This window comes from Macaca thibetana, chromosome 2, assembly GCF_024542745.1.
Source record: "Macaca thibetana thibetana isolate TM-01 chromosome 2, ASM2454274v1, whole genome shotgun sequence".
NCBI lineage: Eukaryota > Metazoa > Chordata > Mammalia > Primates > Cercopithecidae > Macaca > Macaca thibetana.
Window position 1 is genome coordinate 96,459,748 of NC_065579.1, and position 24,769 is coordinate 96,484,516.

The window sequence follows — 24,769 nt, forward strand, 5'->3', positions numbered from 1 at the left end:
TAGAGCATTTGAAACTGGATTCCCTTGGCTTGTCTAGTTTCAGCACTGTGGTGGAGGACAGTTGCCTGCTGTGACCGGCTTCCACACAAAACCTCAGGCTTTCATATCAGAGGCAGGAGATTACTTAGCCAGGTGCAGGCACATCCCAGAAGTACAAGGGAGTTACCATTCCCAATCCTTGATCAATAGTTGATGAGATCAGGTCCCTGGTCCTTTTCTGGGGGAAAATTGGAGGCACATTTTATATAGTTCCTCAGAGGGTATGCAATGGATTGAGCTCCAGTTGCCCAGAAGTTCACTAATGCCATCTGTCTTAGTCCATTTTGTGCTGCTATAACAGAATACCTGGGACTGAGTTATTTATTTACAAAAACCCAGAAATTTATTTCTTACAATCCAAGATCAAGACACCAGCATCTGATTAGGGCCTTCTTGCTGTGTCCTTAGATGGCAGAAGGCAGAAGAGGGGAAGCAGGAAGAATTCCTGCCATCAAACTCCTTTATAAAGACCCCTAATCCCATTCATGAGGGAGAGGCCCTCACGGGCCTAATCACTTCTTAAAGGCACTGCCTCTTAATACTGTCATGTAACTGGCAACATCTGAATTTTGGAGGGGACACATTCAAACCTTAGCACCATTTGTTGACTTGTCTCCTTTACCTGTCTTACTTTCCCTTTTTCCTCACATCTGTTTCCTGGGATCACCTCACAAATAAACCTCCTCACCCAAATTCTTGTTTGAGGATCTGCTTTTGGTGAAACCCAAACCAGATAGAAAAGCTTTCATCTTTCTAGTACAGCGTATGGTGTGTCATCTTCTGAGAGGAAGGGAGAAAGGTCACAGTAGGGTGACTCAAGGGAGATAAGAAACATCAGTGGGGTAGTCATGAAGGGGTCGATTGAGATTGGAATTCATCCTCTTGAGGAGAGTTTAGCCATGCAATGCTACGACTGTGTCCACACGGCCCAAGCCAGGAGAGAGCAGGAGGTGATTGAAGGACGGGAAGACATGCAATGGGAAGGACCTCCAGACACTGCTTCAGGCTGTGGGTTGAGTTTAATTTTCTCCATGTTACTTATTTTGGGACCCAGGCTGGATGGGAGGTAGCTTCCTGGGGAATGCTGTTCTGATGACAGATGGCAGGAGCCCAAGAAAGCAAACCAAACCATGCAAGTACATTTAATGTCTGTGGTTGAATGGACATATGGTACCTCTACTCACATTCCAAGTCACAGATCAAACCCAAAACCAGTGGAGCAAGGGTGTACACACGGCCAACAAGAGAGCCTTGGCGAGGACAACAAAGGATGATGAACAAGTAACACCATCTACCTGTCCAGTCTACAAAAAGTATGCAGCTGGCTTCTCCCTTTTTCCATAGAGGCACAGGGACACCAAGTGGTGCTCTCTGATGACTGGCAGTATCAACCACATCTCAGCCCCCCAAAAGTCACTTAACACCCAGTTTTCCATGAGTCACTCAAAAATGAATTCCTGAAGTGGTCTTTAAATCTGTGTTCTCACATCCTGTTCCAACCAAGCCTAAACTATGTATTTCTCTACTTGGCAGTCAGGATGTAAAACAGGGCAGAGAGAATGACATCAGGGTGCAGGGTTTCCTTCTTTTCTGCTCTTCTTTGAGTAGGATAATTTTGCAGAAGGCGTCTCCTCCTTTAGGTGTGAGGTTAGAACTTGTTGAATTCCCCCTGACACTATGGAGTCACTAGACTCCCACGAAGGGTCCTGATGGGAGTGGAACCCAGATGGGAATGTGCCAAAATACTTTCTTCATGACAAAGAATGCACAGGTCAAATAATAATCATGGTGTCTACATTACCAGATAATTTATGTCCCCACACACACATGCACACAGCACGCACGCACACACACGCACGCACACACTGTTCTTTTCCCCTCTTTTCTCCCATTTTTGCCTCAGTAGTTGATAAGTTTTGGATCTGTGTTCCCACTCAAATCTCATGTCAAATTATGATTCCCATGGTTGGAGGTGGGGCCTGATGGGAGGTGATTGGATTGGGGAGGTCTCTAATGGTTTAGCATCATCTCCCAGTGCTGTTCCTGTAACAGAGTTCTCACGAGATCTGGTTGTTTAAAAGTATATAGCACCTGCTTGCTCTCTCTCTTCCTCCTGCTCCAGCCATGTAAGACATGCCTGTTTTTCCTTCACCTTCCGCCATGATTGAAAGTTTCCTGAGGCTTCCCCAGAAGCTCCTATGCTTCCGGGACAGCCTGCAGAACCAAGAGCCAATTAAACCTCTTTTCTTTATAAATTGCCCAGTCTCAGGTATTTATAGCAATGTGAGAATGGACGAACACAGTGATACTAATGAGGAAGTAGGCTGGCTGTGCATCAGAGTCAGGAGAAATGGGATGCAATTGTACGTGGACTTGAGAAAAGCATTTGATAAAAACACAATTCTCAGCATAGCACGGAGACGTAGAATGTGTATTATTAACATTTTAGGAGTTGTGGATGTTAACTTTCTTTGGTATATAGTATATGTTTCATAATACTAATGCAGTCTGTTAAAAATGAGGTTCCAACAACTGTGTTAGGTTTTCAGGAAATAAAGGAATTACAGAAACTTTTTCAGGTGTGTCTTCCTGCAAAAGTAGGTCTCATTATTTCCACTGACCTTGAGAGAACAGACTTGGTGAGATCAGAATACTTGCCAAAGGCCACACAGTAAAATGGCAGACTGGGGACCAGGGAGGTGTGAGGTTCAATGGTAAAAGAAAGGCCCTAGCATTAAGCTAGACCTGTTTTTGAGTCACAGGGAGTTTTAGCTAGTGTCCCTGTGACTCAAAAGCAGGTCTAGCATGTCTCCTTCTTTCTCTCGGGTAGAATAGTGCTAAGTAAGGAAGGAGGAGAAAGAATCTCAAGTTGTGGACATTCAGAGAGACCAAACCTCAAACTCGTCACAGAAGGTGACTATATAATAGGTTCCACCACTCTGTCATGAATATCTGTTATCGTATATCCAAGTCTCACAGGTCAAGGCAAGAATGGTGATATTTCATTCAGCAGTACTTCCCTCACCCTCAGAGTGGTTTTCCTCTCTGTGAAGGTCGAGTTTCTCTCCACTCTGAATAAATTAAAAGCTGGCATTGTGATTTTCCTGTGAATGGAGAGGGCAGGCCCATGGCCTTTCCTCCTGCTGCAGAAGCAAGATAGCAGAGGCAGAGGCAGGGCATTCACCTTTCCACCAAAGCTGAATCTTTTTCCCCAGATGAATGAGAACTGTGGAGGCTCGCAACAGAGAAAAGCTCTGTGACCCTCCAGGTGGCAGGAAGTGGAAGAGGGGTTTTTTCTTCAGACAACAGCCTTTCTGATTGGGGGTGCCAGCTCTTTCTGTTCCTCTTTTTAGTGGACTGCGACAGCTTCCCAGCATGCTCTTCTGTCCTTGTTCTGCCAACAGAACTCTTCTTTACTTTGGGAAAACCAGTCCATATAGTTTGGATGGACCTATGATTCCCTTCCTCCCACCCTCTCAGTCCTAGTCACAGGATGAACAGTGACCACTGATGTAGCCAATCAGAGCACCTCATTCTCTTCGTTGCAGTGATTGGTCCACAAATGAGCACCTAATTCAAGCAGACAATCAAAGTTCTTCCACAAGATTCGTTATATTAACAATGAGGCAGCTGCCCCGTCTTTATCTTGGATAAAGTAGGATGAGTGAGTCCGCTTTATAATGCAGCCAGCACAGAGGATTGACACGGGTGAGAGAAAAGGAAAGGGACAGAGGTTGGACAGCATCCTTTAACACCTGAATCCATCTATGCCTGAATGGAGACCAATAACTGGATTTCCTATGTATAGTAGTTAATAAATTCCAATTTTGTGCAAGCTCATTTGAGCCACGTTCATGTTACATTCAATTACATTTGAACCTTGACTTCTATAAATTCTATACTGCATTATCCAGGTGAATGGTGGAAGAAATTTTTTTTTCTTGGTGGGGGAAGGATATTTGTGACTAAATCAAAGAGTCACACTCCTCCTTGGAAAAGGCCATTTAAATGTGCATATATTGTGTTGATTATTGTCTTTTCCTGCCGTCTTCTGCCTTGTGCTGGAGCTAAATGCAATTTGAGCCCTCAGTCTGGAAGGCTCTGGAGTTGTAAAATGCTCAAGGTTCTCACAGTCTCTCTTCTCTCCTCCTCCATGCTGACGGAGTAGATGTGGAGGAGAGAGTTTTAGATCTCTTCCCCTTAACACACAGCTGGGATGCTGCTGGGAAGGAAACAGTTCGTGAACCCCACTTCATTTCAGCAAAGGTTTAGAATGCGTAAGACTTAGCCGTGGCCTTGAGAATGTTTTGGTGAGGGTAGGGGGGATGATCATCCATATGTATGATGTTGAATGTCCTCTTCAGAATAGTCACCTATGAAATGTCCCTTGTACTGAGCCAGGTCTGCCTCTCCAACGTCACCGGGTGGCCCACACACAGCTGAACTGCAAGTGTGGTGCTCTCTGGTAGGAACAAACTGTAGTCTGCTTAATTTCTCTGAGCCCCATTGACAGTGAAGTGGCTATATGATTACAGGGAACTAAGGCTGATTTACAAAGTAGGGCTTGTGCAAAGATGTTATTGCTGTGCTTTCAAGCTCTGAGGACTGCGGAGACAAACTATTGGCTTTGCAAATTAGTAAAACAAGCCTTCTGAAATTAGGCTAGGTCTGAAATAAGTTGAATTAAGAGCTAATAAGAATTTTTAAAACAATTACACCTTCATTAACATATAATTAAAGTACAATAAACTACACATATTTAGAATGTACACCTGTCTACACCCTTGAAGCCATCATCACAATCAAGGAAACAAACATTTCCATCTCCCCTCAAAGTTTTCCGGTGTCTCTTCCCTCCTTTAACCCCCTCCCCATGCAACCCCTGATCTCTTTTCCATTACTATAGATTAGTTTCCAGTTTTTAGAATTACTAATAACAATGTCAGAGTAAGTTTAAAACAGTGTCTAAATAAGACAGGGCTACCTCCTCTGAACAGGTGGGGAAAGCTCCCCTGAATTTGTCCAGTTGAGGGCAGAGGCACTCTGCCCGCTCTAAATTCCTAGTTTTCCTCTCACTGTCCCTTGAGAAACAAGCCATATGCTAGCTGGGATGGTGGTGTGTGATATGGAAACTTTGCAATAGGAGCTAGCGAGGAAGAGCCAAGCATATTAGGGGGATGGAGTGGAAGATGAGAGGAAAAATGTGAAAGGAGGGTGAGAGGTAGACAGGGACTGATCCTGGGCACTACACCTTTGTCAAGGTTAAAATCAAAGAAATGAACTTTAAACTCAAGCACAAGGAATGTAGGAGGATTGCCTGTAAATGCCAATGTCTCTAAACAATGAAGCAAGTTACTGGCAGAAATGGTGAAGTTGCTCCTTGTGGCATTCCATTTTATTTTAAAAAGATACATTCTTATCTTTATGACTCCAAGTAGCCATGGTCCAGTCTAAAGGCAGAGGAATGGACTAAAGATATTCTAAAATCTCATCCAGGTCTGACTGTCATAAAGTATGTTTTACACAGACATACTTTAAGAGTAGCTGGCCGGGCATGCTGGCTCACGCCTGAATTCCAGCACTTTGGGAGGTTGAGGCAGGTGGATCACCTGAGATCAGGAGTTCGAGACCAGCCTGGCCAACATGGTGAAATCCCCGTCTCTACTAAAAATACAAAAATTATCTGAGCGTGGTGGTGCACGCCTGTGATCTCAGCTACTCGGGAGGCTGAGGTGGGAGAATTGTTTGAACCTGGTAGGCAGAGGTTGCAGTAAGCGGAGATTGAGCCACTGCACTGCACTCCAGTCTGGGTGACAGAGCGAGACTTGGTCTAAAAAAAAAGTAGTTAATTGAGTGAATATTATTTATTTAATTTGTTTATGTGACAGTCTTGCTCTGTCACCCAGATTGGAATGCTATGGCACGATCTCAACTCACTGCAACTTGAGTGAACATTTAAAAGTGCCTGAACTTAACTTGACAAGGTCCATTTTGAGACTGAGTGGTAAAACCTTTGTGTCAAGATCAGCAGTGATGTGGGACACGGGTCTGTTCCGCATGCCAGCTGCAGTGTGCACACTCGGCTGCTGTCCTGGGACTAGAGACAGGGCAAACATGACCCACCATTGCTGTCAATAAACTGCCTTTGAAACATAATTTTAGGCTCAGTAAGTAGCATCATTAAAACTGTAAGAAGGCATCATTAAAACTGATATTATTTACATGTACAAATAAATCATGCTCAGACTTCCCCCATACATTCTCTCTCAAGCAATAAAAAAAATTGATGGATACAATTCTATTGTTGAACAAATATCAACTCTGATATCTTGGCTCTCTTCAGTGTTTCAGGGCTACAGGTGGTCACTATTTGCTACCTGAAATATCATTTTGTTTATCTTTTATAAAACCACATTGCAATTACGTTAGAAATTAATGTCAAATGAATTGGTAATCAATCCTTGAGTGTCTCCTCATCTGGGGAGGAGGTGGAGTACTGGGGGAAGTACTCTGAAGTCATTAAAGGTGGAAAATTCTCCCCTTTGTGGTTTTCCTCACTTTGTGGTGTCAGTGTCTGTGTGCTTGCTTGCTCCCCGAGCTGATCCCCAAGGCAGAGGCCGTGCCATATTTGTCTTTAAATTCTTAGTAGCTAACCCAGTGTTAATACATAGCAAGAACTAAATAAATATGTATTGAATAAAGGAATGAATGAACCAGAGTTACTACTGTCAAAAATATTCATATTTTTTCTAGCTTTTTCATAAAATAGGTGTTTAAAATATTCATGAATAGATTTCCCCGCCCCCCCATGGGTTCATTATTTCCTTAAAGTGTGATTCCATGAATTTGATTTTTGGATTAAGGAATATATATTTTATCTTTTTAATGTATTTAATATTGCTTTTAAAGCTGATTTTAAAATCAATTTATAATTGTAACATCAGCAATAATGGGACAACGATTATTATAGCACATAGACTTTATGTGTGTCCTAATTTAATGCAGTTTGAAATTCACAGTGCTATGACATATTTTTTCCCAATATTTTAACCTTAATTTAGAAATAACTTTTAGTCTCGGAAGATGGGTTGTTCTATAAGACATCTGTCTGATCAGGTCTCTTCAACCGGTCAGTGTCATGAAACACTAAAAAGGGGGGAAAGAGGATATTCTAGATGAAAAGAGATTTGAAAGACGCAACAACAAAGGCAATCTGTGGACCTTGATTGGATGTTTGTTCAAACCAATTAGCTAAAAAGTCATTTGGAGGACAATTGGGAACATATAAATATAAAATGAATATTAGATAATATAAAGGATTTTGTTTGTTTGTTTGTTTGTTTGAGACTGAGTCTGTTGCCCAGGCTGGAGTGCAGTGGTATGATCTCAGCTCACTGGAACCTCCTCCTCCTGGATTCCAGTGATTTTTTTGCCTCAACCTCCTGAGTATCTGGGACTACAGGCATACACCACAACACCTGGCTAATTTTTTGTGTTTTTAGTAGAGACAGGGTTTCACCATGTTGGCCAAGCTGGTCTCAAACTCCTAACCTCAAGTGATCTGCCTGCCTTGGCCTCCCAAGGTGCTGGGATTACAGGTGTTAGCCACCATGCCCGGCCAATGCTTTTCTTTTAGGTTGAAGAAATCCCTTTAGCATTTCTTGTGGGACAGGTCTGGTGTTGAAATCCCTCAGCTTTTGTTTGTCTGGGAAAGTCTTTTTTTCTCCCTTCATGCTTAAGGGATATTTTCACCAGATATATTACTCTAGGGTAAAAGTTTTTCCTTCAGCACTTTAAACGTGTCATGCCACTCTCTCCTGGCCTATAAGGTTTCACTGAAAAGTCTGCTGCCAGTCATTTTGGACCTCCATTGTATGTTACATGTTTCTTTTCTTTTGCTGCTTTTAGAATTTTTTATCTTTGACCTTTGGGAGTTTGATTATAAAATGCCTCGAAGTAGTCTTCTTTGGGTTAAATCTGCCTGGTGTTCTATAACCTTCTTGTACTTGAATGTTGATATATTCTCTAAGTGTGAGAAATTCTCTGTTATTACCCCTTTTAGTAAACTTTCTACCCCTATCTCTTTTGCTACCTTCTCCTTAAAGCCAATAACTCTCAGAGTGGTCCATTTGAGGCTATTGACTATCTTCTAGATCTTGTAGGCATGCTTCATTGTTTTTTAATCCTTTTTCTTTTGTCTCCTCTGACTGTGTATATTCAAAAAGTCTGTCTTCAAGTTCACTAATTCTTTTTTCTGCTTGATCAATTCTGCTATTAAGAGACTCTCATGCATTCTTCAATGTGTCAGTTGCATTTTCAACTCTAGAATTTCTGCTTGATCCTTTTTAATTATTGTAATCCCTTTGTTACATTTATCTGATAGAATTCTAAATTCCTTCTCTGCATTTTATTTGAGTTTCCTCAAAAAAACTATTTTGATTTCTTTGTCTGAATGGTCATATATCTCTGTTTCTCCAGGGTTGGTCCCTGATAACGTATTGAATTCATTTGGTGAGATCATGTTTTCCTGGATGGTATTGATACTTGAAGATGTTCTTCAGTGTCTGGACATTGAAGAGTTAGGTATTTGTTGTAGTCTTCACAGCCTGGGCTTGTTTGTACCTGTCTTTCTTGGGAAGGCTTTCTATGTATTCAAAGGGACTTGGGATTCAAGCCCAATAACACTGTGGTTTTTATAGACTCAGAGGTACCACCTTTGTGGTCTTGGATAAGAACCAGAAGACTTCTCTAGATTATCAAGCAAGAGTCTCTTTTTTTTCCCCCTTACTTTCCCCCAAACAAACAGAGTCTCTCTCTGTGTGCTGAGCTACCTGTAACTGGGGGTGTGATGATGTAAGCACATCTGTGGCCATCACCACAGGGACTGCTCTGGGTCAGATCTGAAGCCAGCACAACACTGGACCTTGCCTAAGGCCCTTCCCTTCAGGGTGGTGAGTTTCACCAGGTCTTAGGCATATCTGGAGGCGCTGTTTGGGAGCCAGGAATTGGAGTCAAAAACTTAGCAATTTATCTGATGTTCTATTCTCCATAGCTAAGCTGGTGCTCAAACCACAACACAAAGTCCTTCCTGCTCTTCCCTCCCATTTCCACAGACAGAGAAGTCTCTCCCTGTGGCCACCACCACCACTGGTCCATGGCGGGGTTCTGTCAGGCCACCACTAATGTGCACCTAAAGCCCAAAGTTTCTTCCATCAGCTTGTGGTGAATGCTGCCAGGCCTGGGGCTCACCCTTCAGGGCAGTGGGCTTCTCTCTAGCCCAGAGCAGGTCCAGAAATGCTGTCTAAGAGTAGGCCTAGGGGCCTGAACTTGGGACCTCTAAGAGCTCTGTCCCACTGTGGTTGAGCTGGCACTTAAAGTGGAACACAAAGTCCCCTTTACTTTACCCTCTGCTTTTCTCAAACAGATGGAGTCTTTCCCTATAGCCATTATAGCTGGGAATGTACTGGATCACCCCAAAGCCAACACATGTCAGAGCCCAAGGCCCATGGCATACTCCCTGGGTATCACTGGTAGTTACTCAGGCCCCCCGGGCTCTTTAATCAACAGGTGATAAATCCTGCCAAGAGTGGGTCCTTCCCTTCGAGGTAGCAGGTTCTGTTTAAGTCCAGAGCGTGTCTAGAAATGTCCAGGTGTCAGGGCTTGAATGGAGGCCTTACATCTCTGTCCAATTACCTATCCTACTGTGGCTAAGCTGGTACCCAAGGTGCAAGACAAAGTCCTCTTCACTCTTTGCTCTCCTCTCTTTCAATAGAAGGAAAGAATCACTTTCATTGCTGCAAGCTGCACTGCCTGGGATGGAAGGAGGGATGGCACAAATATTCCTTTAGCCACATCAGCTGGTGTCTCCCTAGGTCACTACTCACCCTAGTTTACTGGCTCTAAGTCCAGCCTAGCACTAGGAGTTGCCTAAGGATTGCAGTCCTTGTGTCCTAGACTGTCTTTCAAGTTCACCTACGACTCCAGAGCACTTCAGCCCACAGTAGTGAGGCTTGCTGAGAAACTCAAGTTCTGACCACTGGGATGGGCTATTCCCCTCTGGCTCAGTCTGGTCCATTCACAGGCACTTGCTGAGCCCAGCATGGCTTTATTCTCCTCTATGGCAGGGCAGTACAGAGTTCAATGTAATGTCCCCCAGTGAATGCACTCTCCTGGCGATTCAAGACTCTCTCCTGCCTTCCTCAATGCCTCTTTTGGTGATACAAAGTTAAATCCAGGTACTGTGATTGCTTACCTGATTTTTATTTCCTATGATGGTGCTTTTCTCTGTGGAGATAGTTGTTAAAGCCTGGTGTTCCAGCAGGGAGGACAAATGGTGAAGGCTTCCATTCTGCCATGTTGCTCCACCCTCCTGATTGTGAAATTTCAATTAGCACATTATCCTGCCAAGTGAAAAAGAGTCTCATTATGATATGCAGTCTTGTGCCGACATCTTGGGACAAGCTGCCCACAGCATGAAGTTGTCAACTTCTTGACCTAGTTTGCAGTCTGAATGTCTCTGGTTATGCTATAGGGTGGCTTGTTGAACTTTCAGAGTGGCCTATACATCAGGCATGAGACTTGTTTCTTAAAATTATCTAGTTTCTGCTTGTAGGGCTTCAGGAATAGACCAGTTCCCAGTTTTCATAATTTCATAGAAGCTGGATTGAAGAAACCTAGAAGAATTTAGAATCTAGTCTAGTCTACAGGTACATAACAAGTACTCAAAATAATGCATAGGACTACAATCTAATAACAAGTGTATTATAGCTTTTCCTTAGAAATATAACTTTTTCTGTCTATATTGATCACATAATAATCTCATATTTGAAATCTTTAGGCTAAGAAGCCAAACCAAAGTAGAATTTAGATTTTACTTCCAGTCTTAAAGTTCCTGAGCCTGTCAGGAAATGACAGTTTTTACTTACTCTCTGTAAGACTGGGAACCCTTGAAACCAGGCATTCTGTACACATTCTCAAATGTAATATTCCAGTCAGAGCTTTGGTAATATAACAAATGTTTCCTGTTGTATGCTGTTACAAAGAGAGCAAATTTTTATTGAACTCATGCAAATAACTATATTGCCTATATCACACACAACTATATAACTATATTATGCAGAAAACTAAATGAATATTCACAGATAGTTTCCACCTTTTGGAGAATTCAAGTAGGGAGAAAGAAGTAAATGCTTCTACCTTTGTTCATAAAAATATACTTTACCACATTTCTTAAAAATGCAGACAGCTTAAGACAGAATATTTTCTTTTTTTTTTTTTTTTTTTTTTTGAGACAGGGTCTTGCTCTGTTGCTGAGGCTGGACTGCAGTGGTGTGATTTCAACTCTCTTAAACCCCTGCCTCCCAGGCTTAGAAGATCCTCCCACCTCAATCTCCTAAGTAGCTATGACTACAGGCGGGTGCCACCATGTCTGGCTAATGTTTTTGTATTTTTAGTACAGACTGGGTTTCGCCATGTTTCCCAGGCTGGTCTCGAATTCCTGGTCTCAAGGGATCTACCTGCCTTGGCCTCCCAAAGTGCTGGGATTACAGGCATGAGCCACTGCACCCGGCTGAGAGAACATTTTCTTAAATCTGGAAAACAAAACATTTAAGTGAAGAACCAATAATGTTTCAAATAAAAGTCATAAAAACATTATCTTCATCAGTTATTTAATCTCCTGTAATTAATTTTTGTTGTGCTTGACCTTGATTTGTTGTCTCACAAATTCACCAGTTTCTGAGTTCTGAAGTTTTTTATTTAGTCAATTGTTCTTAAAGTTATTTAAAACAAAAAAACAACAAAAAAAAACCTCCGGCCGGGCGCTGTGGCTCATGCCTGTAATCCCAGCACTTTGGGAGGCCTAGACAATCAGATCTCTTGAAGTCGGGAGTTTGAAACAAGCCTGGCCAACATGGTAAAACCCTGTCTCTATAAAAAATACAAAAATTAGCTGGGTGTTGTGGTGCACACCTGTAATCCCAGCTACTCACGAGGCTGAGGTGGGAGGATCACTTGAACCCAGAAGGCAGAGGCTGCAGTGAACCGAGATTTCCCCACTGCACTCCAGCCTGGCAAGAGTCCATCTCAAAACAAAAAACAAGAAACAAACAAACAAACAAACCCAAACCTCTATTGAAGAGTACTTGTCAGAGTCTTTTTCACTAATCTGATTGCAAATACTGTTAGAGAAAAATCAAAACAATAACTACAGATGACAAAAACTTAGAAGAACCATGGTTAAAAATCTGATAGAAGTTCATTATAATCAGCAATTGATAAGGAAATTGATTATTTCTGTGACATATAACATAATAAGCAGAATTATGACTGATGATATATTGGATTTTAAGAGTTTTATACACTTTGGAACATTCATATCAATAACACATAGATGCAACTGAAAGAAGATCTAGTGTCATTTATTTGACAATGCTTCCCGTGTAACTTACTAAATAAGGCTAATCATTTAATATCTCTAAAGATGAGAGATACATCCTTTGATGCTCTCCAGGGATCTGGCTGTAATATCCCAAAGTTGATTATAGGTCAAAAAGACTTAATTTAGAATTTTGATAATGGGGAGGCCTGTTAAAGATGACAAAATGTTTAAAACCCTTGATTAAGACAGGATAACAGGCTGAGTACAGTGGCTCATGCCTGTAATTTTAGCACTCTTGGGAGGCCAAGGCAGACAGATCACTTGAGCCCAGGAGTTCGAGACAAGGCTGTGCAACATAGCGAGAGCCTGTCAGTATAAAAAATACAAAAATTAGCTGGGCATGGTGGTGTGCCCCTGCAGTCACAGCTATTTAGGAGGCTCAGGTGGGAGAATCACCTGAGCCCAGGAAGTCAAGGCTGCAGTAAACCGTGATGGTGCCACTGCACTTCAGCCTGGGGGACAGAGTGAAACCCTGTCTCAAAAAAAAAAAAAAAAAAAAAAAAAAAAAAGAAAGACAGGATAACAGGTCACTGTTAATTAAGTAATAAAATTGAATAATAGTAATTCATTTAACCAGAGTGATAATCAGAATTCAAACACAAAACAGAAAGTTACACTGATGTAAAAGAAAAAAATGCTTTAACCCTTTCAAAGCCTGGTTTTCCCAGGTAATCAGAAAACCTAATAAAGACAACACAGGAAAGTGTCTTCATAAAGCATAAACATTTTGTTCTTAGGCTAGTTACCAAAAAGATAAAGAAAAACCTCCTTCAATGTGTTTATCTCTTCTCATAGGAAGCCCATTCAGGTACCTGGAAGTTGAACCTGATGAAAAGGTACTTGCATTTTATCAGATATAGTAAGAGTGTGGGCCCAAAGGTGATGAGCATTGTATCATATTATAGAGAAATGTAAACAAGAAAACTAGTACCTTGTACAGGGAAATGCATAGCTCTTAGGAAAAGCATGAGATGTCTCCTTGTTACATGGAGCAATTAGGACACATCAAGAAATTGTTATGCAGAAGGAAAACATTGCTTTCCCAGGCCTTCAAAATAGAGCATTTCAGTGTCAGGTCATAACAGCAGAGTTAGTACTGAAGAAAAAAGTTACAGGAGCTGACAAGAAAGTTAAAAGAGTTATCACCCCAGCCAAACCAGAAGATGTGTGTGTGTGACCTGCAAATCACGTGCAGCAAAATACAGTAAAAGTTGAATTTCTGAGACATGAATTTGAGAAGCCTTAAGAGCCTTAGAGAACTTCTCTACCTTGAGAAATTAAATAATCACTCTAAACAAAGAAGATGGCATTTCCAACCTGAAACTAGATAAATTAAATGCATCTCAGAAAGAAACTCAGCAGAAATAGAAACTGTAAAACAGGAAGAAGCTGCAGTTTGTAATACACCTGTTAAACAGCTTTCAGAATTAAAAATCAAAACTCCTTGCAGTGTTACTAAGAGCAGATCAATACTTCAAGAAAACTTTGTTGTTTTAACATAGGAGAGCAGATTATTTTGTTTTCTATCATTGTATTTTTTTTTTCTTGAGATGGAGTCTCGCTCTGTCTCACAGGCTGGAGTGCAGTGGCACAATCTTGGCTCACTGCAAGCTCCGCCTCCTGGGTTCACGCCATTCTCCTGCCTCAGCCTTCCAAGTAGCTGGGACTACAGGCGCCTGCCACTACGCCTGGCTAATTTAAAAAAATTTTTTTTTAGTAGAGATGGGGTTTCATCATGTTAGCCAGGATGGTCTTGATCTCCTAACCTTGTGATTTGCCCACCTTGGCCTCCCAAAGTGCTGGGATTACAGGCATGTGCCACCGCACCCAGCCCTATCATTGTATTTTTAATATCACAGCTAAATTTTTAGAAGGACTTATAATTTCCTTCTAATTATAGCCAACTTGATCACACACAAAAATGTCTTTCATAAATTCATGCTTCACAAACATTTTGTGATGTACACATACCTTCCACGACATGCTTAGACTTTCTGCTTTGAATTATACTTCCTCTTTCTTAAATAACCAGTCATTTGACTTTCAGACAAAAATTTACCACACATAATTCTTTCCCATACAAAATTATTCTTTTTTCTTTTTAACTCTTTACCAAAACTATATCCTCATACTTACAACTTTCTTTACATCTCTCTCTGTCCTACTTACTGGTTTATTTCTATCTTGTTTATATTTCCTTCCCAAATTCATATTTTGAAATAACCTTTAATAACCTCTGAACTTAGAACACGTGTTTTTTTTATTCTAAATGAAGAACACATTTTTATGCCTTTCTTACATTTTATCTCGTAAAAATCTTTGGCATGCTTTATATACAGAATTTTATATATTAATTAGAATTTTCAATTCTTAGTAACTTTAATTTCTAGTGAAAACCTAGGAAGCAAATTTTTAAAAATGTTATGACAACATGCTTATTTTTGAAGTGTTTTTATTTTTATAGATTTTGGAGATGCAAGTGCAGTTTAAAAAACAGATTTAGGAGGTACAAGTACAGTTTTGTTAAATGAATATATTGCATAGCACTGAAGTCCAAGCTTTTAGTGTAGCCATCACCCAAATAGTGTTCATTGTAACCATCAAATAACTTATCAACCCTCACCCTCCTTCCACCCTCTCACCCTTCCAAGTCTCCAATGTCCATTATTCCACTCAATATGTTCATATGTGCACATTATTTAGATCCCACTGTTTGTTTGTTGTTGTTGTTTTTGAGACAGAGTCTCATTCTATCACCCATGCTGGAGTACAGTGGTGTGATCTCGGCTCACTACAATCTCTGCCACCCAGGTTCAAGCAATTCTTCTGCCTCAGCCTCCTGAGTAGCTGGGATTACAGGCACCTGCCACCATGACTGACTAATTTTTGTATTTTTAGTAGAGGTGGGGTTTTGCCATGTTGGCCAGGCTGGTCCTGAACTCCTGGCCTCAAGTGATCTACCCATCTCAGCCTCCCAAAGTGCTGGGATTACACTGCACCCAGCCTAGCTCTCACTTCTAATTGAGGACATGCAGTATTTGACTTTCTGTTTCTGAGTTATTTCACTTAATAACCTCTAGTTTCATTTGTGTTTTTGCAAAAGACATGATTTTATTCTTTCCATAGCTGAGGAGTATTTCATGATCTATATATACCACATTTTCCTTATCCAATCATTGATGAATATTTAAGTAGATCCCATATCTTTGCTTTTGTGAATAGTGCTACAATAAACATGTGAGTGCAGATATCCTTTTTATGTAATGATTTATTTTCCTTTGAGTAGATACCCAGTAGTGAGCTTGGTGGATTAAATGGTAGTTCTATTTTTAGTTCTATGAGAAATATCCATACTGTTTCCCATAGAGGTTGTACTAATTTACATCCCCACCAATTGTGTTTAAGAATTCCCTTTTTTCCATATCCTCACCAACATCTGTAATTTTTTTGATAATAGCCATTTTTAATAATAGCCATTCTCATTGATATAAGATGGCATCTCATCTTGGTTATAATGAACATTTCTCCACTGATTAGTGATGTTGAGCATTTTTTCATCTGCTTCTTGGTCATTTCTATGTCTTCTTTTGAAAAATGTCTATTCATGTCCTTTGCCCAGTTTTCAACAGGGCTATTTGTTTTTTGTTGTAGTTGAGATATTTTAGTTCGTTGCAGATTCTGAATATTAGTCCCTTGTCAGATGCATAGTTTGCAAATGTTTTCTCCCATTCTGTAGGTTGTCTTTCGCTCTGTTGATTTTTTTTTTTTTTTTTTTTTTTGCTGTGCAGAAGTGTTTCAGTTTAATTAAGTCCCATTTGTCTATTTTCATGTTTGTTTCATTTGCTTTTGAGGACTTAGTCATAAATTCTTTGCCAAGCAAAGGGAGCAATTTTGAACTGTCTGTCACATATCAGTATTTTATAAATGAGAATTTTATTATTTTAGAAACATTTCCCCATAATGTAATTTGTGTGTATCTCAAATATACTTAGTCTTTCTATAAAATTTAAGAAGCCAAGGAAAAACATATTTGTGTTCAACAATTTATGTTTTGGAATTTATCTTATTTGGAAATGACCTGGACATTCAATGAGTATCACTTAATTTAACATAACTTCAGAATTTTAAATCATACAAAAATTCACTTATAAATCTTTATTCCATTTACATTTACCTAATTTATTTATTTTTATCAATATTACCTAAATTACTTATGAAAGCTGAGATATGAGATAAAGCTACTCATCATTTCAAGTAATTTCCCTGTTAAACATGTGTACAGTCTGTGAATATCAGGTGTTCACCTAAGTAAGAACTTGAAAGTTAATTATATGGGTATTTTGCTGATAACTTAAAAGACATAGCTGTTTTTATTAAGCCAACACTATTAAATTAGTCTTACTTGTCAAAGAGTTACACAAACAGAGATCATTATGTTTTTAGGCTGGGTTTATAGTTTTATTATCTTAAAATATCTAGCAGAGACAAATATAATCCTATCTGACTAGTAAACCCAGACAAAAATGTATGCTGAAATTCTGAAGACATTTTTATTTTTATTTCATCAACAAATTTAAAACAAGCTTATTTATTAAAGAAATAATTACGTCACATGCACTAAAAGGCATTTGGGTTGATTACTCCATAATTTATATAAGCACTCATTTATCTAAGCCAATCTGGATAAGGGATTTCTAGCTGACTATGGCAGATTTACCATGCAGACGCAACATACAGAATGTGTAAACACATATAGATACACATACCACAATAAAGATCTTATAGCTTTCATTTTAGAATTTTAGTCATGAGATAGTAATACATAGTAATATATACTTATTGGTTTATAAAAGATAGTTGGATCCAAATTATATTTCTTAGAAAATGGGGTCTGTTCATATAGCTAAATGTTATTTACCCTGATAGGTAGTCTAACGAAGGCTGTGGACCAAAATTTTGAACAAAACAGTTTGGTTTTCTTTTTTTAAATCTCTTTTGCCCCTTTACACCCCCTTCTTTTTTTTTAAATCAGTTTCAAATGAATTTAGAATGAAACATTCAATTGTTTATTTTCAGCTTGAATTGTATAAGAAAAATCAAATCTCCAAATAGACTTGGGTTTTTTAGTAACAAATCTATGCTTTGTTTTTTGTTGTTTTTTTTTTTTAACAAAAATGGGCCACATTTATTCAACAGAAGTAGTTTTAAAATATAGGAAAAATAGAATTCTATTATTACAAATTGCTATATCTTGGGGAAATCAAATATTTTCCAGGAGAATATTTTATAAATATTGACTAAAAAATATATAGTAAACCTTACTAACCAAGTATAATAAGGAATTTCAAAGGCTGTTGAACTCTACAAACTACTAAGATCTGATTCTTTTTTGAAAACTTTTATTTATTTATTTTTTATTTTTATTTTTTATTATACTTTAAGTTCTAAGGTACATGTGCATAACATGCAGGTTTGTTACATATGTATACTTTTGCCATGTTGGTGTGCTGCACCCATCAACTCATCAGCACCCATCAACTCGTCATTTACATCAGGTATAACTCCCAATGCAATCCCTCCCCCCTCCCCCCTCCCCGTGATAGGCCCCGGTGTGTGATGTTCCCCTTCCCGAGTCCAAGTGATCTCATTGTTCAGTTCCCACCTATGAGTGAGAATATGCGGTGTTTGGTTTTCTGTTCTTACGATAGTTTGCTGAGAATGATGGTTTCCAGCTGCATCCATGTCCCTACAAAGGACACAAATTCATCCTTTTTTATGGCTGCATAGTATTCCATGGTGTATATGTGCCACATTTTCTTAATCCAGTCTGTCACTGATGGACATTTGGGTTGATTCCAAGTCTTTGCTATTGTGAATAGTGCCGCAATAAACATACATGTGCATGTGTCTTTATAGCAGCATGATTTATAATCCTTTGGGTATATACCAAGTAATGGGATGGCTGGGTCATATGGTACTTCTAGTTCTAGATCCTTGAGGTATTGCCATACTGTTTTCCATAATGGTTGAACTAGTTTACAATCCCACCAACAGTGTAAAAGTGTTCCTATTTCTCCACATCCTCTCCAGCACCTGTGGTTTCCTGACTTTTTAATGATTGCCATTCTAACTGGTGTGAGATGGTATCTCATTGTGGTTTTGATTTGCATTTCTCTGATGGCCAGCGATGATGAGCATTTTTTCATGTGTCTGTTGGCTGTATGAATGTCCTCTTTTGAGAAGTGAGGAATCCAACTTACAAGAGATGTAAAGGACCTCTTCAAGAAGAACTACAAACCACTGCTCAGTGAAATAAAAGAGGACATAAACAAATGGAAGAACATACCATGCTCATGGATAGGAAGAATCAATATCGTGAAAATGGCCATACTGCCCAAGGTAATTTATAGATTCAATGCCATCCCCATCAAGCTACCAATGAGTTTCTTCACAGAATTGGAAAAAACTGCTTTAAAGTTCATATGGAACCAAAAAAGAGCCCGCATCTCCAAGACAATCCTAAGTCAAAAGAACAAAGCTGGAGGCATCACACTACCTGACTTCAAACTATACTACAAGGCTACAGTAACCAAAACAGCATGGTACTGGTACCAAAACAGAGATATAGACCAATGGAACAGAACAGAGTCCTCAGAAATAATACCACACATCTACAGCCATCTGATCTTTGATAAACCTGAGAAAAACAAGAAATGGGGAAAGGATTCCCTATTTAATAAATGGTGCTGGGAAAATTGGCTAGCCATAAGTAGAAAGCTGAAACTGGATCCTTTCTTTACTCCTTAAAAGAAAATTAATTCAAGATGGATTAGAGACTTAAATGTTAGACCTAATACCATAAAAACCCTAGAAGAAAACCTAGGTAATACCATTCAGGACATAGGCATGGGCAAGGACTTCATGTCTAAAACACCAAAAGCAACGGCAACAAAAGCCAAAATTGACAAACGGGATCTAATTAAACTAAAGAGCTTCTGCATAGCAAAAGAAACTACCATCAGAGTGAACAGGCAACCTACAGAATGGGAGAAAATTTTTGCAATCTAGTCATCAGACAAAGGGCTAATATCCAGAACCTACAAAGAACTCAAACAAATTTACAAGAAAAAAACAAACAACCCCATCAAAAAGTGGGCAAAGGATATGCTTTGTTTTTTTGTCTGGTTTGCTTGATTAGTCAATGTGGGTAAGAAAGCACTTTAGCAGGTTTTTTGTTTTGCTTTGTTTGCTTTTTCTGGGCATGGGAGACAAAGCCATTTTTATGCCAGAGAGACACCTCATATTATTGCTCTGAGCTTAAGATTTTGACCTGTTTAATCTGAGAGCCTAACTTATAAACATTTATTTATGTTTTGGAATTTATTTTATTTGGAAATGACTTGGACATTCTATAAGTATCATTTAATTTAACATAACTTTAGAATTTTAAATACATGGTAATATATACTTATTGGTTTATAAAAGATAGTCGGATACAAATTATATTTCTTAGAAAATGGGGTCTGGTCATATAGCTAAATGTTATTTACCCTGATAGGTAGTCTATTTTATTTTAGAATATCAATCCCTTAATTAACTGTTCCTCACCCTAAGCAATTGTTTTTCAGGCAAACTAGAATTTACATTTTGTGTCTAGATTGTTGGTTGTCATGGAGCTGTTGTAAGTTGTAAAGCCATTAGTTTGAAAGCCTTTTAAGACTATAAAAACAATCTTGTCTGGAGTGCCATAAGCAGTGTGTTTATCTCAATACAAGTAGAAAAATTAGCAGATTCAAAGTCGGCAGAAAAAAAATAGAGATATAGAAAACTTAGAAGGCTCTACATGTTAACTCTGCAGTTACAGTTTCTAATTCAACTTTAAGTAAAACAAGCTTGGGGAGTTTGAATGATCCCCATGATGGCCACTGGTTTAAAAACATGGCCGGGCATGGTGGCTCATACCTGCAACTCCAGTGCTTTGGGAAGCCAGGGCAGGAGGATCACTTGAGGTCGAGAGTTCATGACCATCCCGGGCAACATAGTGAAACCCCATTTTCACACACACACACACAAAAATTAAAAAAATAAAAAAATGCATGAGGAAAATCATGTAATTGGCAGGAGTCCCCAAAAACCTGGCATGGCTTAATGTTTGAGAATATCATTTTTGTTTTATATTAATCTCTCAAGAGTGAAGAAAATTCTATAATTCCTGTCACGGAGTTTGGACTGATGTTTTAGATAGTGGTGACTGTCCTCGTGGTTTTTAATTGGCTGTCTTGTGCCCACCATTTAGAGTGTTTATTTTTGCTCTCAGAAAATGTTTAGAAACAAGCAAGGGGGAAAAAGGAGCCAGATGATTTACAGATGCACATGACCAAACCCAAATGAAACAAAAAATAAGAGTGTTCACAAAAATTTTAAGCCAGGCATGCAGACCACACAAAATACCATACCAGACATGCAGACCCAGACAAAATGTAAATTCTGTAGAAACGAGAGGACTCAAATCAGAAAAGCATTGCTCTTATTCCAGATAGCACCTGCCAGAAAAGACAAAACATCTTGTATTATCTCAGAAAGTGAAAAAGAATTCACTGAGGGAAGGGAGTCCAAGAAATAAAAAGGATATTTACTAGCGCAGAGAATGTAACTCATGGCAGCATAGAGCACAAAGGGCTCAGTTGATACTTCACTTGATACCAGGGGCTGCCGATTCCTCTGAGGTGGGTGCACTTGGGTCCCACTTCTGAGATATCATTTTATTAATCTAAATAACAAACAGGGAGGCTCTAAGAGAAAAATGTTTATTTGAGAATAGGGCACTGCAATGGGAACACATGTGCTGTAGGAAACTATGTGTATATTTAGGGAGGTAAAGACAGACAACATTTTAAAGAAAAAATGAGGATAATTACATGATTGTTTTGGAATAATTATCCTTAGCTACAAGAATCAATAATAAGAGTGGTGCCAGTACAAGATTAGATAGGCAGTTGCTGGGCAGATGTCCTTGCAGAAGAATTTTTGTGTGTGTAAGGTTGTGATGGCCTTTGTGCACAGCTTTAGTTTTTGCAGTCTTTTGTCATAATTCTTGTTATCAGGTATTTGTGCCTGAGAACTCTTCCTTTGTGGCGTTTCTTGGCTCTATTTATGAGGATTTTTAACACAAGTGACTTTGTTTTTATTTTGACAACCTTCACAGCCCCAGTCCAACGTGATTGGTGTCCTTATAAGAAGAGGAGAAGAGACAGACAGACATACACAGTGGGAAGATGATCTGAAGATTCACAAATGGAATGCAATATGACAACAGAAGCAGAGACTGGAGTGATGTGTCCACAAGCCGAGGATTGCCAGCAATACCAGAAGCGAAGAGAAAGGCATGGAACAGATTCTTCCCTAGAGCCTTCCCAGAGAGGAGGGCCCAACTCACACCTTGATTTCAGACTTCCAGCTTCCTGTGAGAAAATAAATTTCTGTTGTTTTAAGGCACCCAATGCGTGTTACTTGGTTTTTTTTTTTTTTTTTTTTTTTTTTGAGACGGAGTCTTGCTCTGTCGCCCAGGCTGGAGTGCAGTGGTGCGATCTCCACTCACTGCAAGCTCCGCCTCCCGGGTTCACGCCATTCTCCTGCCTCAGTCTCCCGAGTAGCCGGGACTGCAGGCACCCTCCACTGCGCCCGGCTAATTTTTTTTTTTTTTTTTGTATTTTCAGTAGAGCAGGATTTCACCGTGTTAGCCACGGTGGTCTCCGTCTCCCGACCTTGTGATCCGCCTGTCTTGGCCTCCCAAAGTGCTGGGATTACAGGCCTGAGCCACCGCACCTGGCCACGTGTTACTTGTTACAACAGTCTTAGAAAAAGAATACAGACTCTACTAAAAATAAAATCATTGGCTCAGAAAAAAAAAACCATAAGCACAAATAAAAATTAAATGATTGAGTTGCAGTGTTATGGAGTGAAAAGGTCAGCAAATGCTATCTTCCACAAACAACTATAAAACTGAACAAAACTGTAAAAAGAATCATTTCAGGACTTGGAATAGACCAAAGGCAAACAACAAAATGAAGAGCATTCATTTATTAAAAACTGCTGAACTTTGGGTAGGAATACTAGGAATCTAGTTTTGCTTAAAATGAAGTTTTAACATGATTATAAGGGAAAGAAGGAAGATGTTATCTCATGCAGCTATCATCATGCTAGAACTTCTCATTCATTCTCAAAAAAATTTAAACACACAAATGACACATGAATATTTTCTCATGGCAAAATAGTAAAACAATATCAATACAATGAGATTCCATATTGATTCTCATCTTTCATTCTCATTTCTTTTCTTTGACAGTAATGCAGCTAGGAAGATAATTTATATTGTGCTTGTTTTGATATTAAATAAATAATATCACAATGTCCTATATCACTGCTGCTGGAGCCACATCTGCAAACTCCGGGGTCAGTTCCTGTGGCTGCAGCGGGGGAAGCGGGTGCTCCAGTAACCCACCCAGGGAATGATGATGAGGTGAGTGAGAATGAAGCCACAGTACAGTGGCTTTGCCGGGAGGAGACGTGTGTCTGTGAGAAATGCTCTGCAGAGTTCTTTAGCATCTCTTTCTGGAACATAAGAAAAAAATCACATTAAAAATCTACCTGTTCTCATCATGAATGACAGGGAGGGGCCAGTGTCTTCAGAAGACTTCTCCAGAGCTGTACTTAGTTACCAACCACCCAGTCCAAGCAGTGAGGATGGGCACAGGGAGAATGGTGTCAGCCCAGGGGACAGGAAGAAACCAGTTATGAACCTTGTGGTGTACCTAAAGACAGAGACCGTCCTGCTGCCCTCCTCCAAGATATAAGCTATTTACCCAAAAGCAAAGTGGCTAACACAAATGTAAGCTTGCAGGCACTATGAGCCACCAAGGTGGTGATGAATCAGCAGAGTGCAGATGTGCTGCCTGTCCCAGTGCCCATTTGTGCTTGAGCAGATCCTGTGTCTGCAGCAGCAAGGACAGCAGGTACAACTCACCCAGCAGATCGCATTCAGGTGCACATGCGGACCTCCCATGCTCTCCACTTTGGCGGTGGGAGAGGACCCTGGGCAGCCGCATATCCCAGCAGGTTTCTATGGCTGTGACTTTGCTCAGCCAGAAAGCTGGGAGCCAAGGTCTGTCTCCGGATGTGTTGAAACAAGCCAAACTACTTCACGCCAACATCCCTTCTGCCAACATTTCTTCTGCCAACATCCCTTCTACCGCCAGCTCTCTGTCCCCAGGGCTGATGCCCTTTGCGCTGAAGCCAGATGGAACCAGGTTATTTCCAAACATCATGTCTCCTCTCCCAAGTGCTTTGCTTCCTCAGACGCCAGGCTCGGTGCTCTTCCAGAGTCCTTTCTCCACTGTGGCGCTAGACCCATCCAAGAAAGGGAAAGGGAAGCCACCGAGCATCTCCACAGTCAACGTCAAACCCAAAGACCAGGCGGTCCTTTACAAGCACAAGTGTCAGAGCAGTCTTCCTTCCATGTTTATCTGAGCCCAGCCAACCTATGTCAAAGTTGAAGTTCCTGGCATGTTTGTGGGACCCTTAACATTGTCCCCAGGATGACGGCTTTGTTAGCCGCCCAGCCACGCCCACAGGCCCAGCCACGCCGACAGCGCAAGCAACATGGCTGCATGTGGTATGGAAAGAACTTCTCGTCCGCTGGCGCTCTTCAGATTCATGGGTGGACTCACACGGGAGAGAAGTCTTTTGTATGCAACATTTGTGGGCGAGTTTTACCACCAAAGTCAGTTTCAAAGTCCTTTACATGATCCATGGGGCGAACAATAACTCAGCCCGCTGTGGGAGGAAGCTGGCCATGGAGAACACCATGGCTCTGTTAAGTACAGACAGAAAAAAGTCTCAGAAATGTTTCCCAAGGAAATCCTGGCCCCTTTGGTGAACGTGGACCCTGTTGTGTGAAACCAGTAGACCAGAATGCCCAGTGGCAGTCTGGCCATGAAGACCAATGAGATCTCTGTGATCCGGAGTGGGGGTGTTCCTAACCTCCTGGTTTCCTTGGAGGCCAGCTCCACTGTGAATAACACCACCGTCTTCGAGATGGATGGCTCCCAATCAGACATCAGTGCAGAATGTGGAAAAACCAGGTGTTACTGACAGCGTTCCCTCACTTCCTGGAAGAAAACAAGATTGCAGTCAGCTAAGCTAAAGGAGAACTTGCATGGAAGGAGAAATGCAGACACAGTGAAATCTCTAGAATCTGCTTTTTTGGTAAACACTCATCTCCTGTTTTCTTTT

At 40.3% G+C, this 24,769-nt stretch overlaps 1 protein-coding gene and 1 pseudogene across 4 annotated transcripts in view; one reads left to right on the top strand and one right to left on the bottom strand.

The window, feature by feature from the left end:
- HHATL (hedgehog acyltransferase like) overlaps positions 1–24,769 on the bottom strand; it is a 464,648-nt gene that overhangs the window by 43,726 nt on the left and 396,153 nt on the right. The window lies entirely within an intron of this gene.
- On the top strand, positions 888–24,675 carry LOC126947739 (sal-like protein 4; annotated as a pseudogene).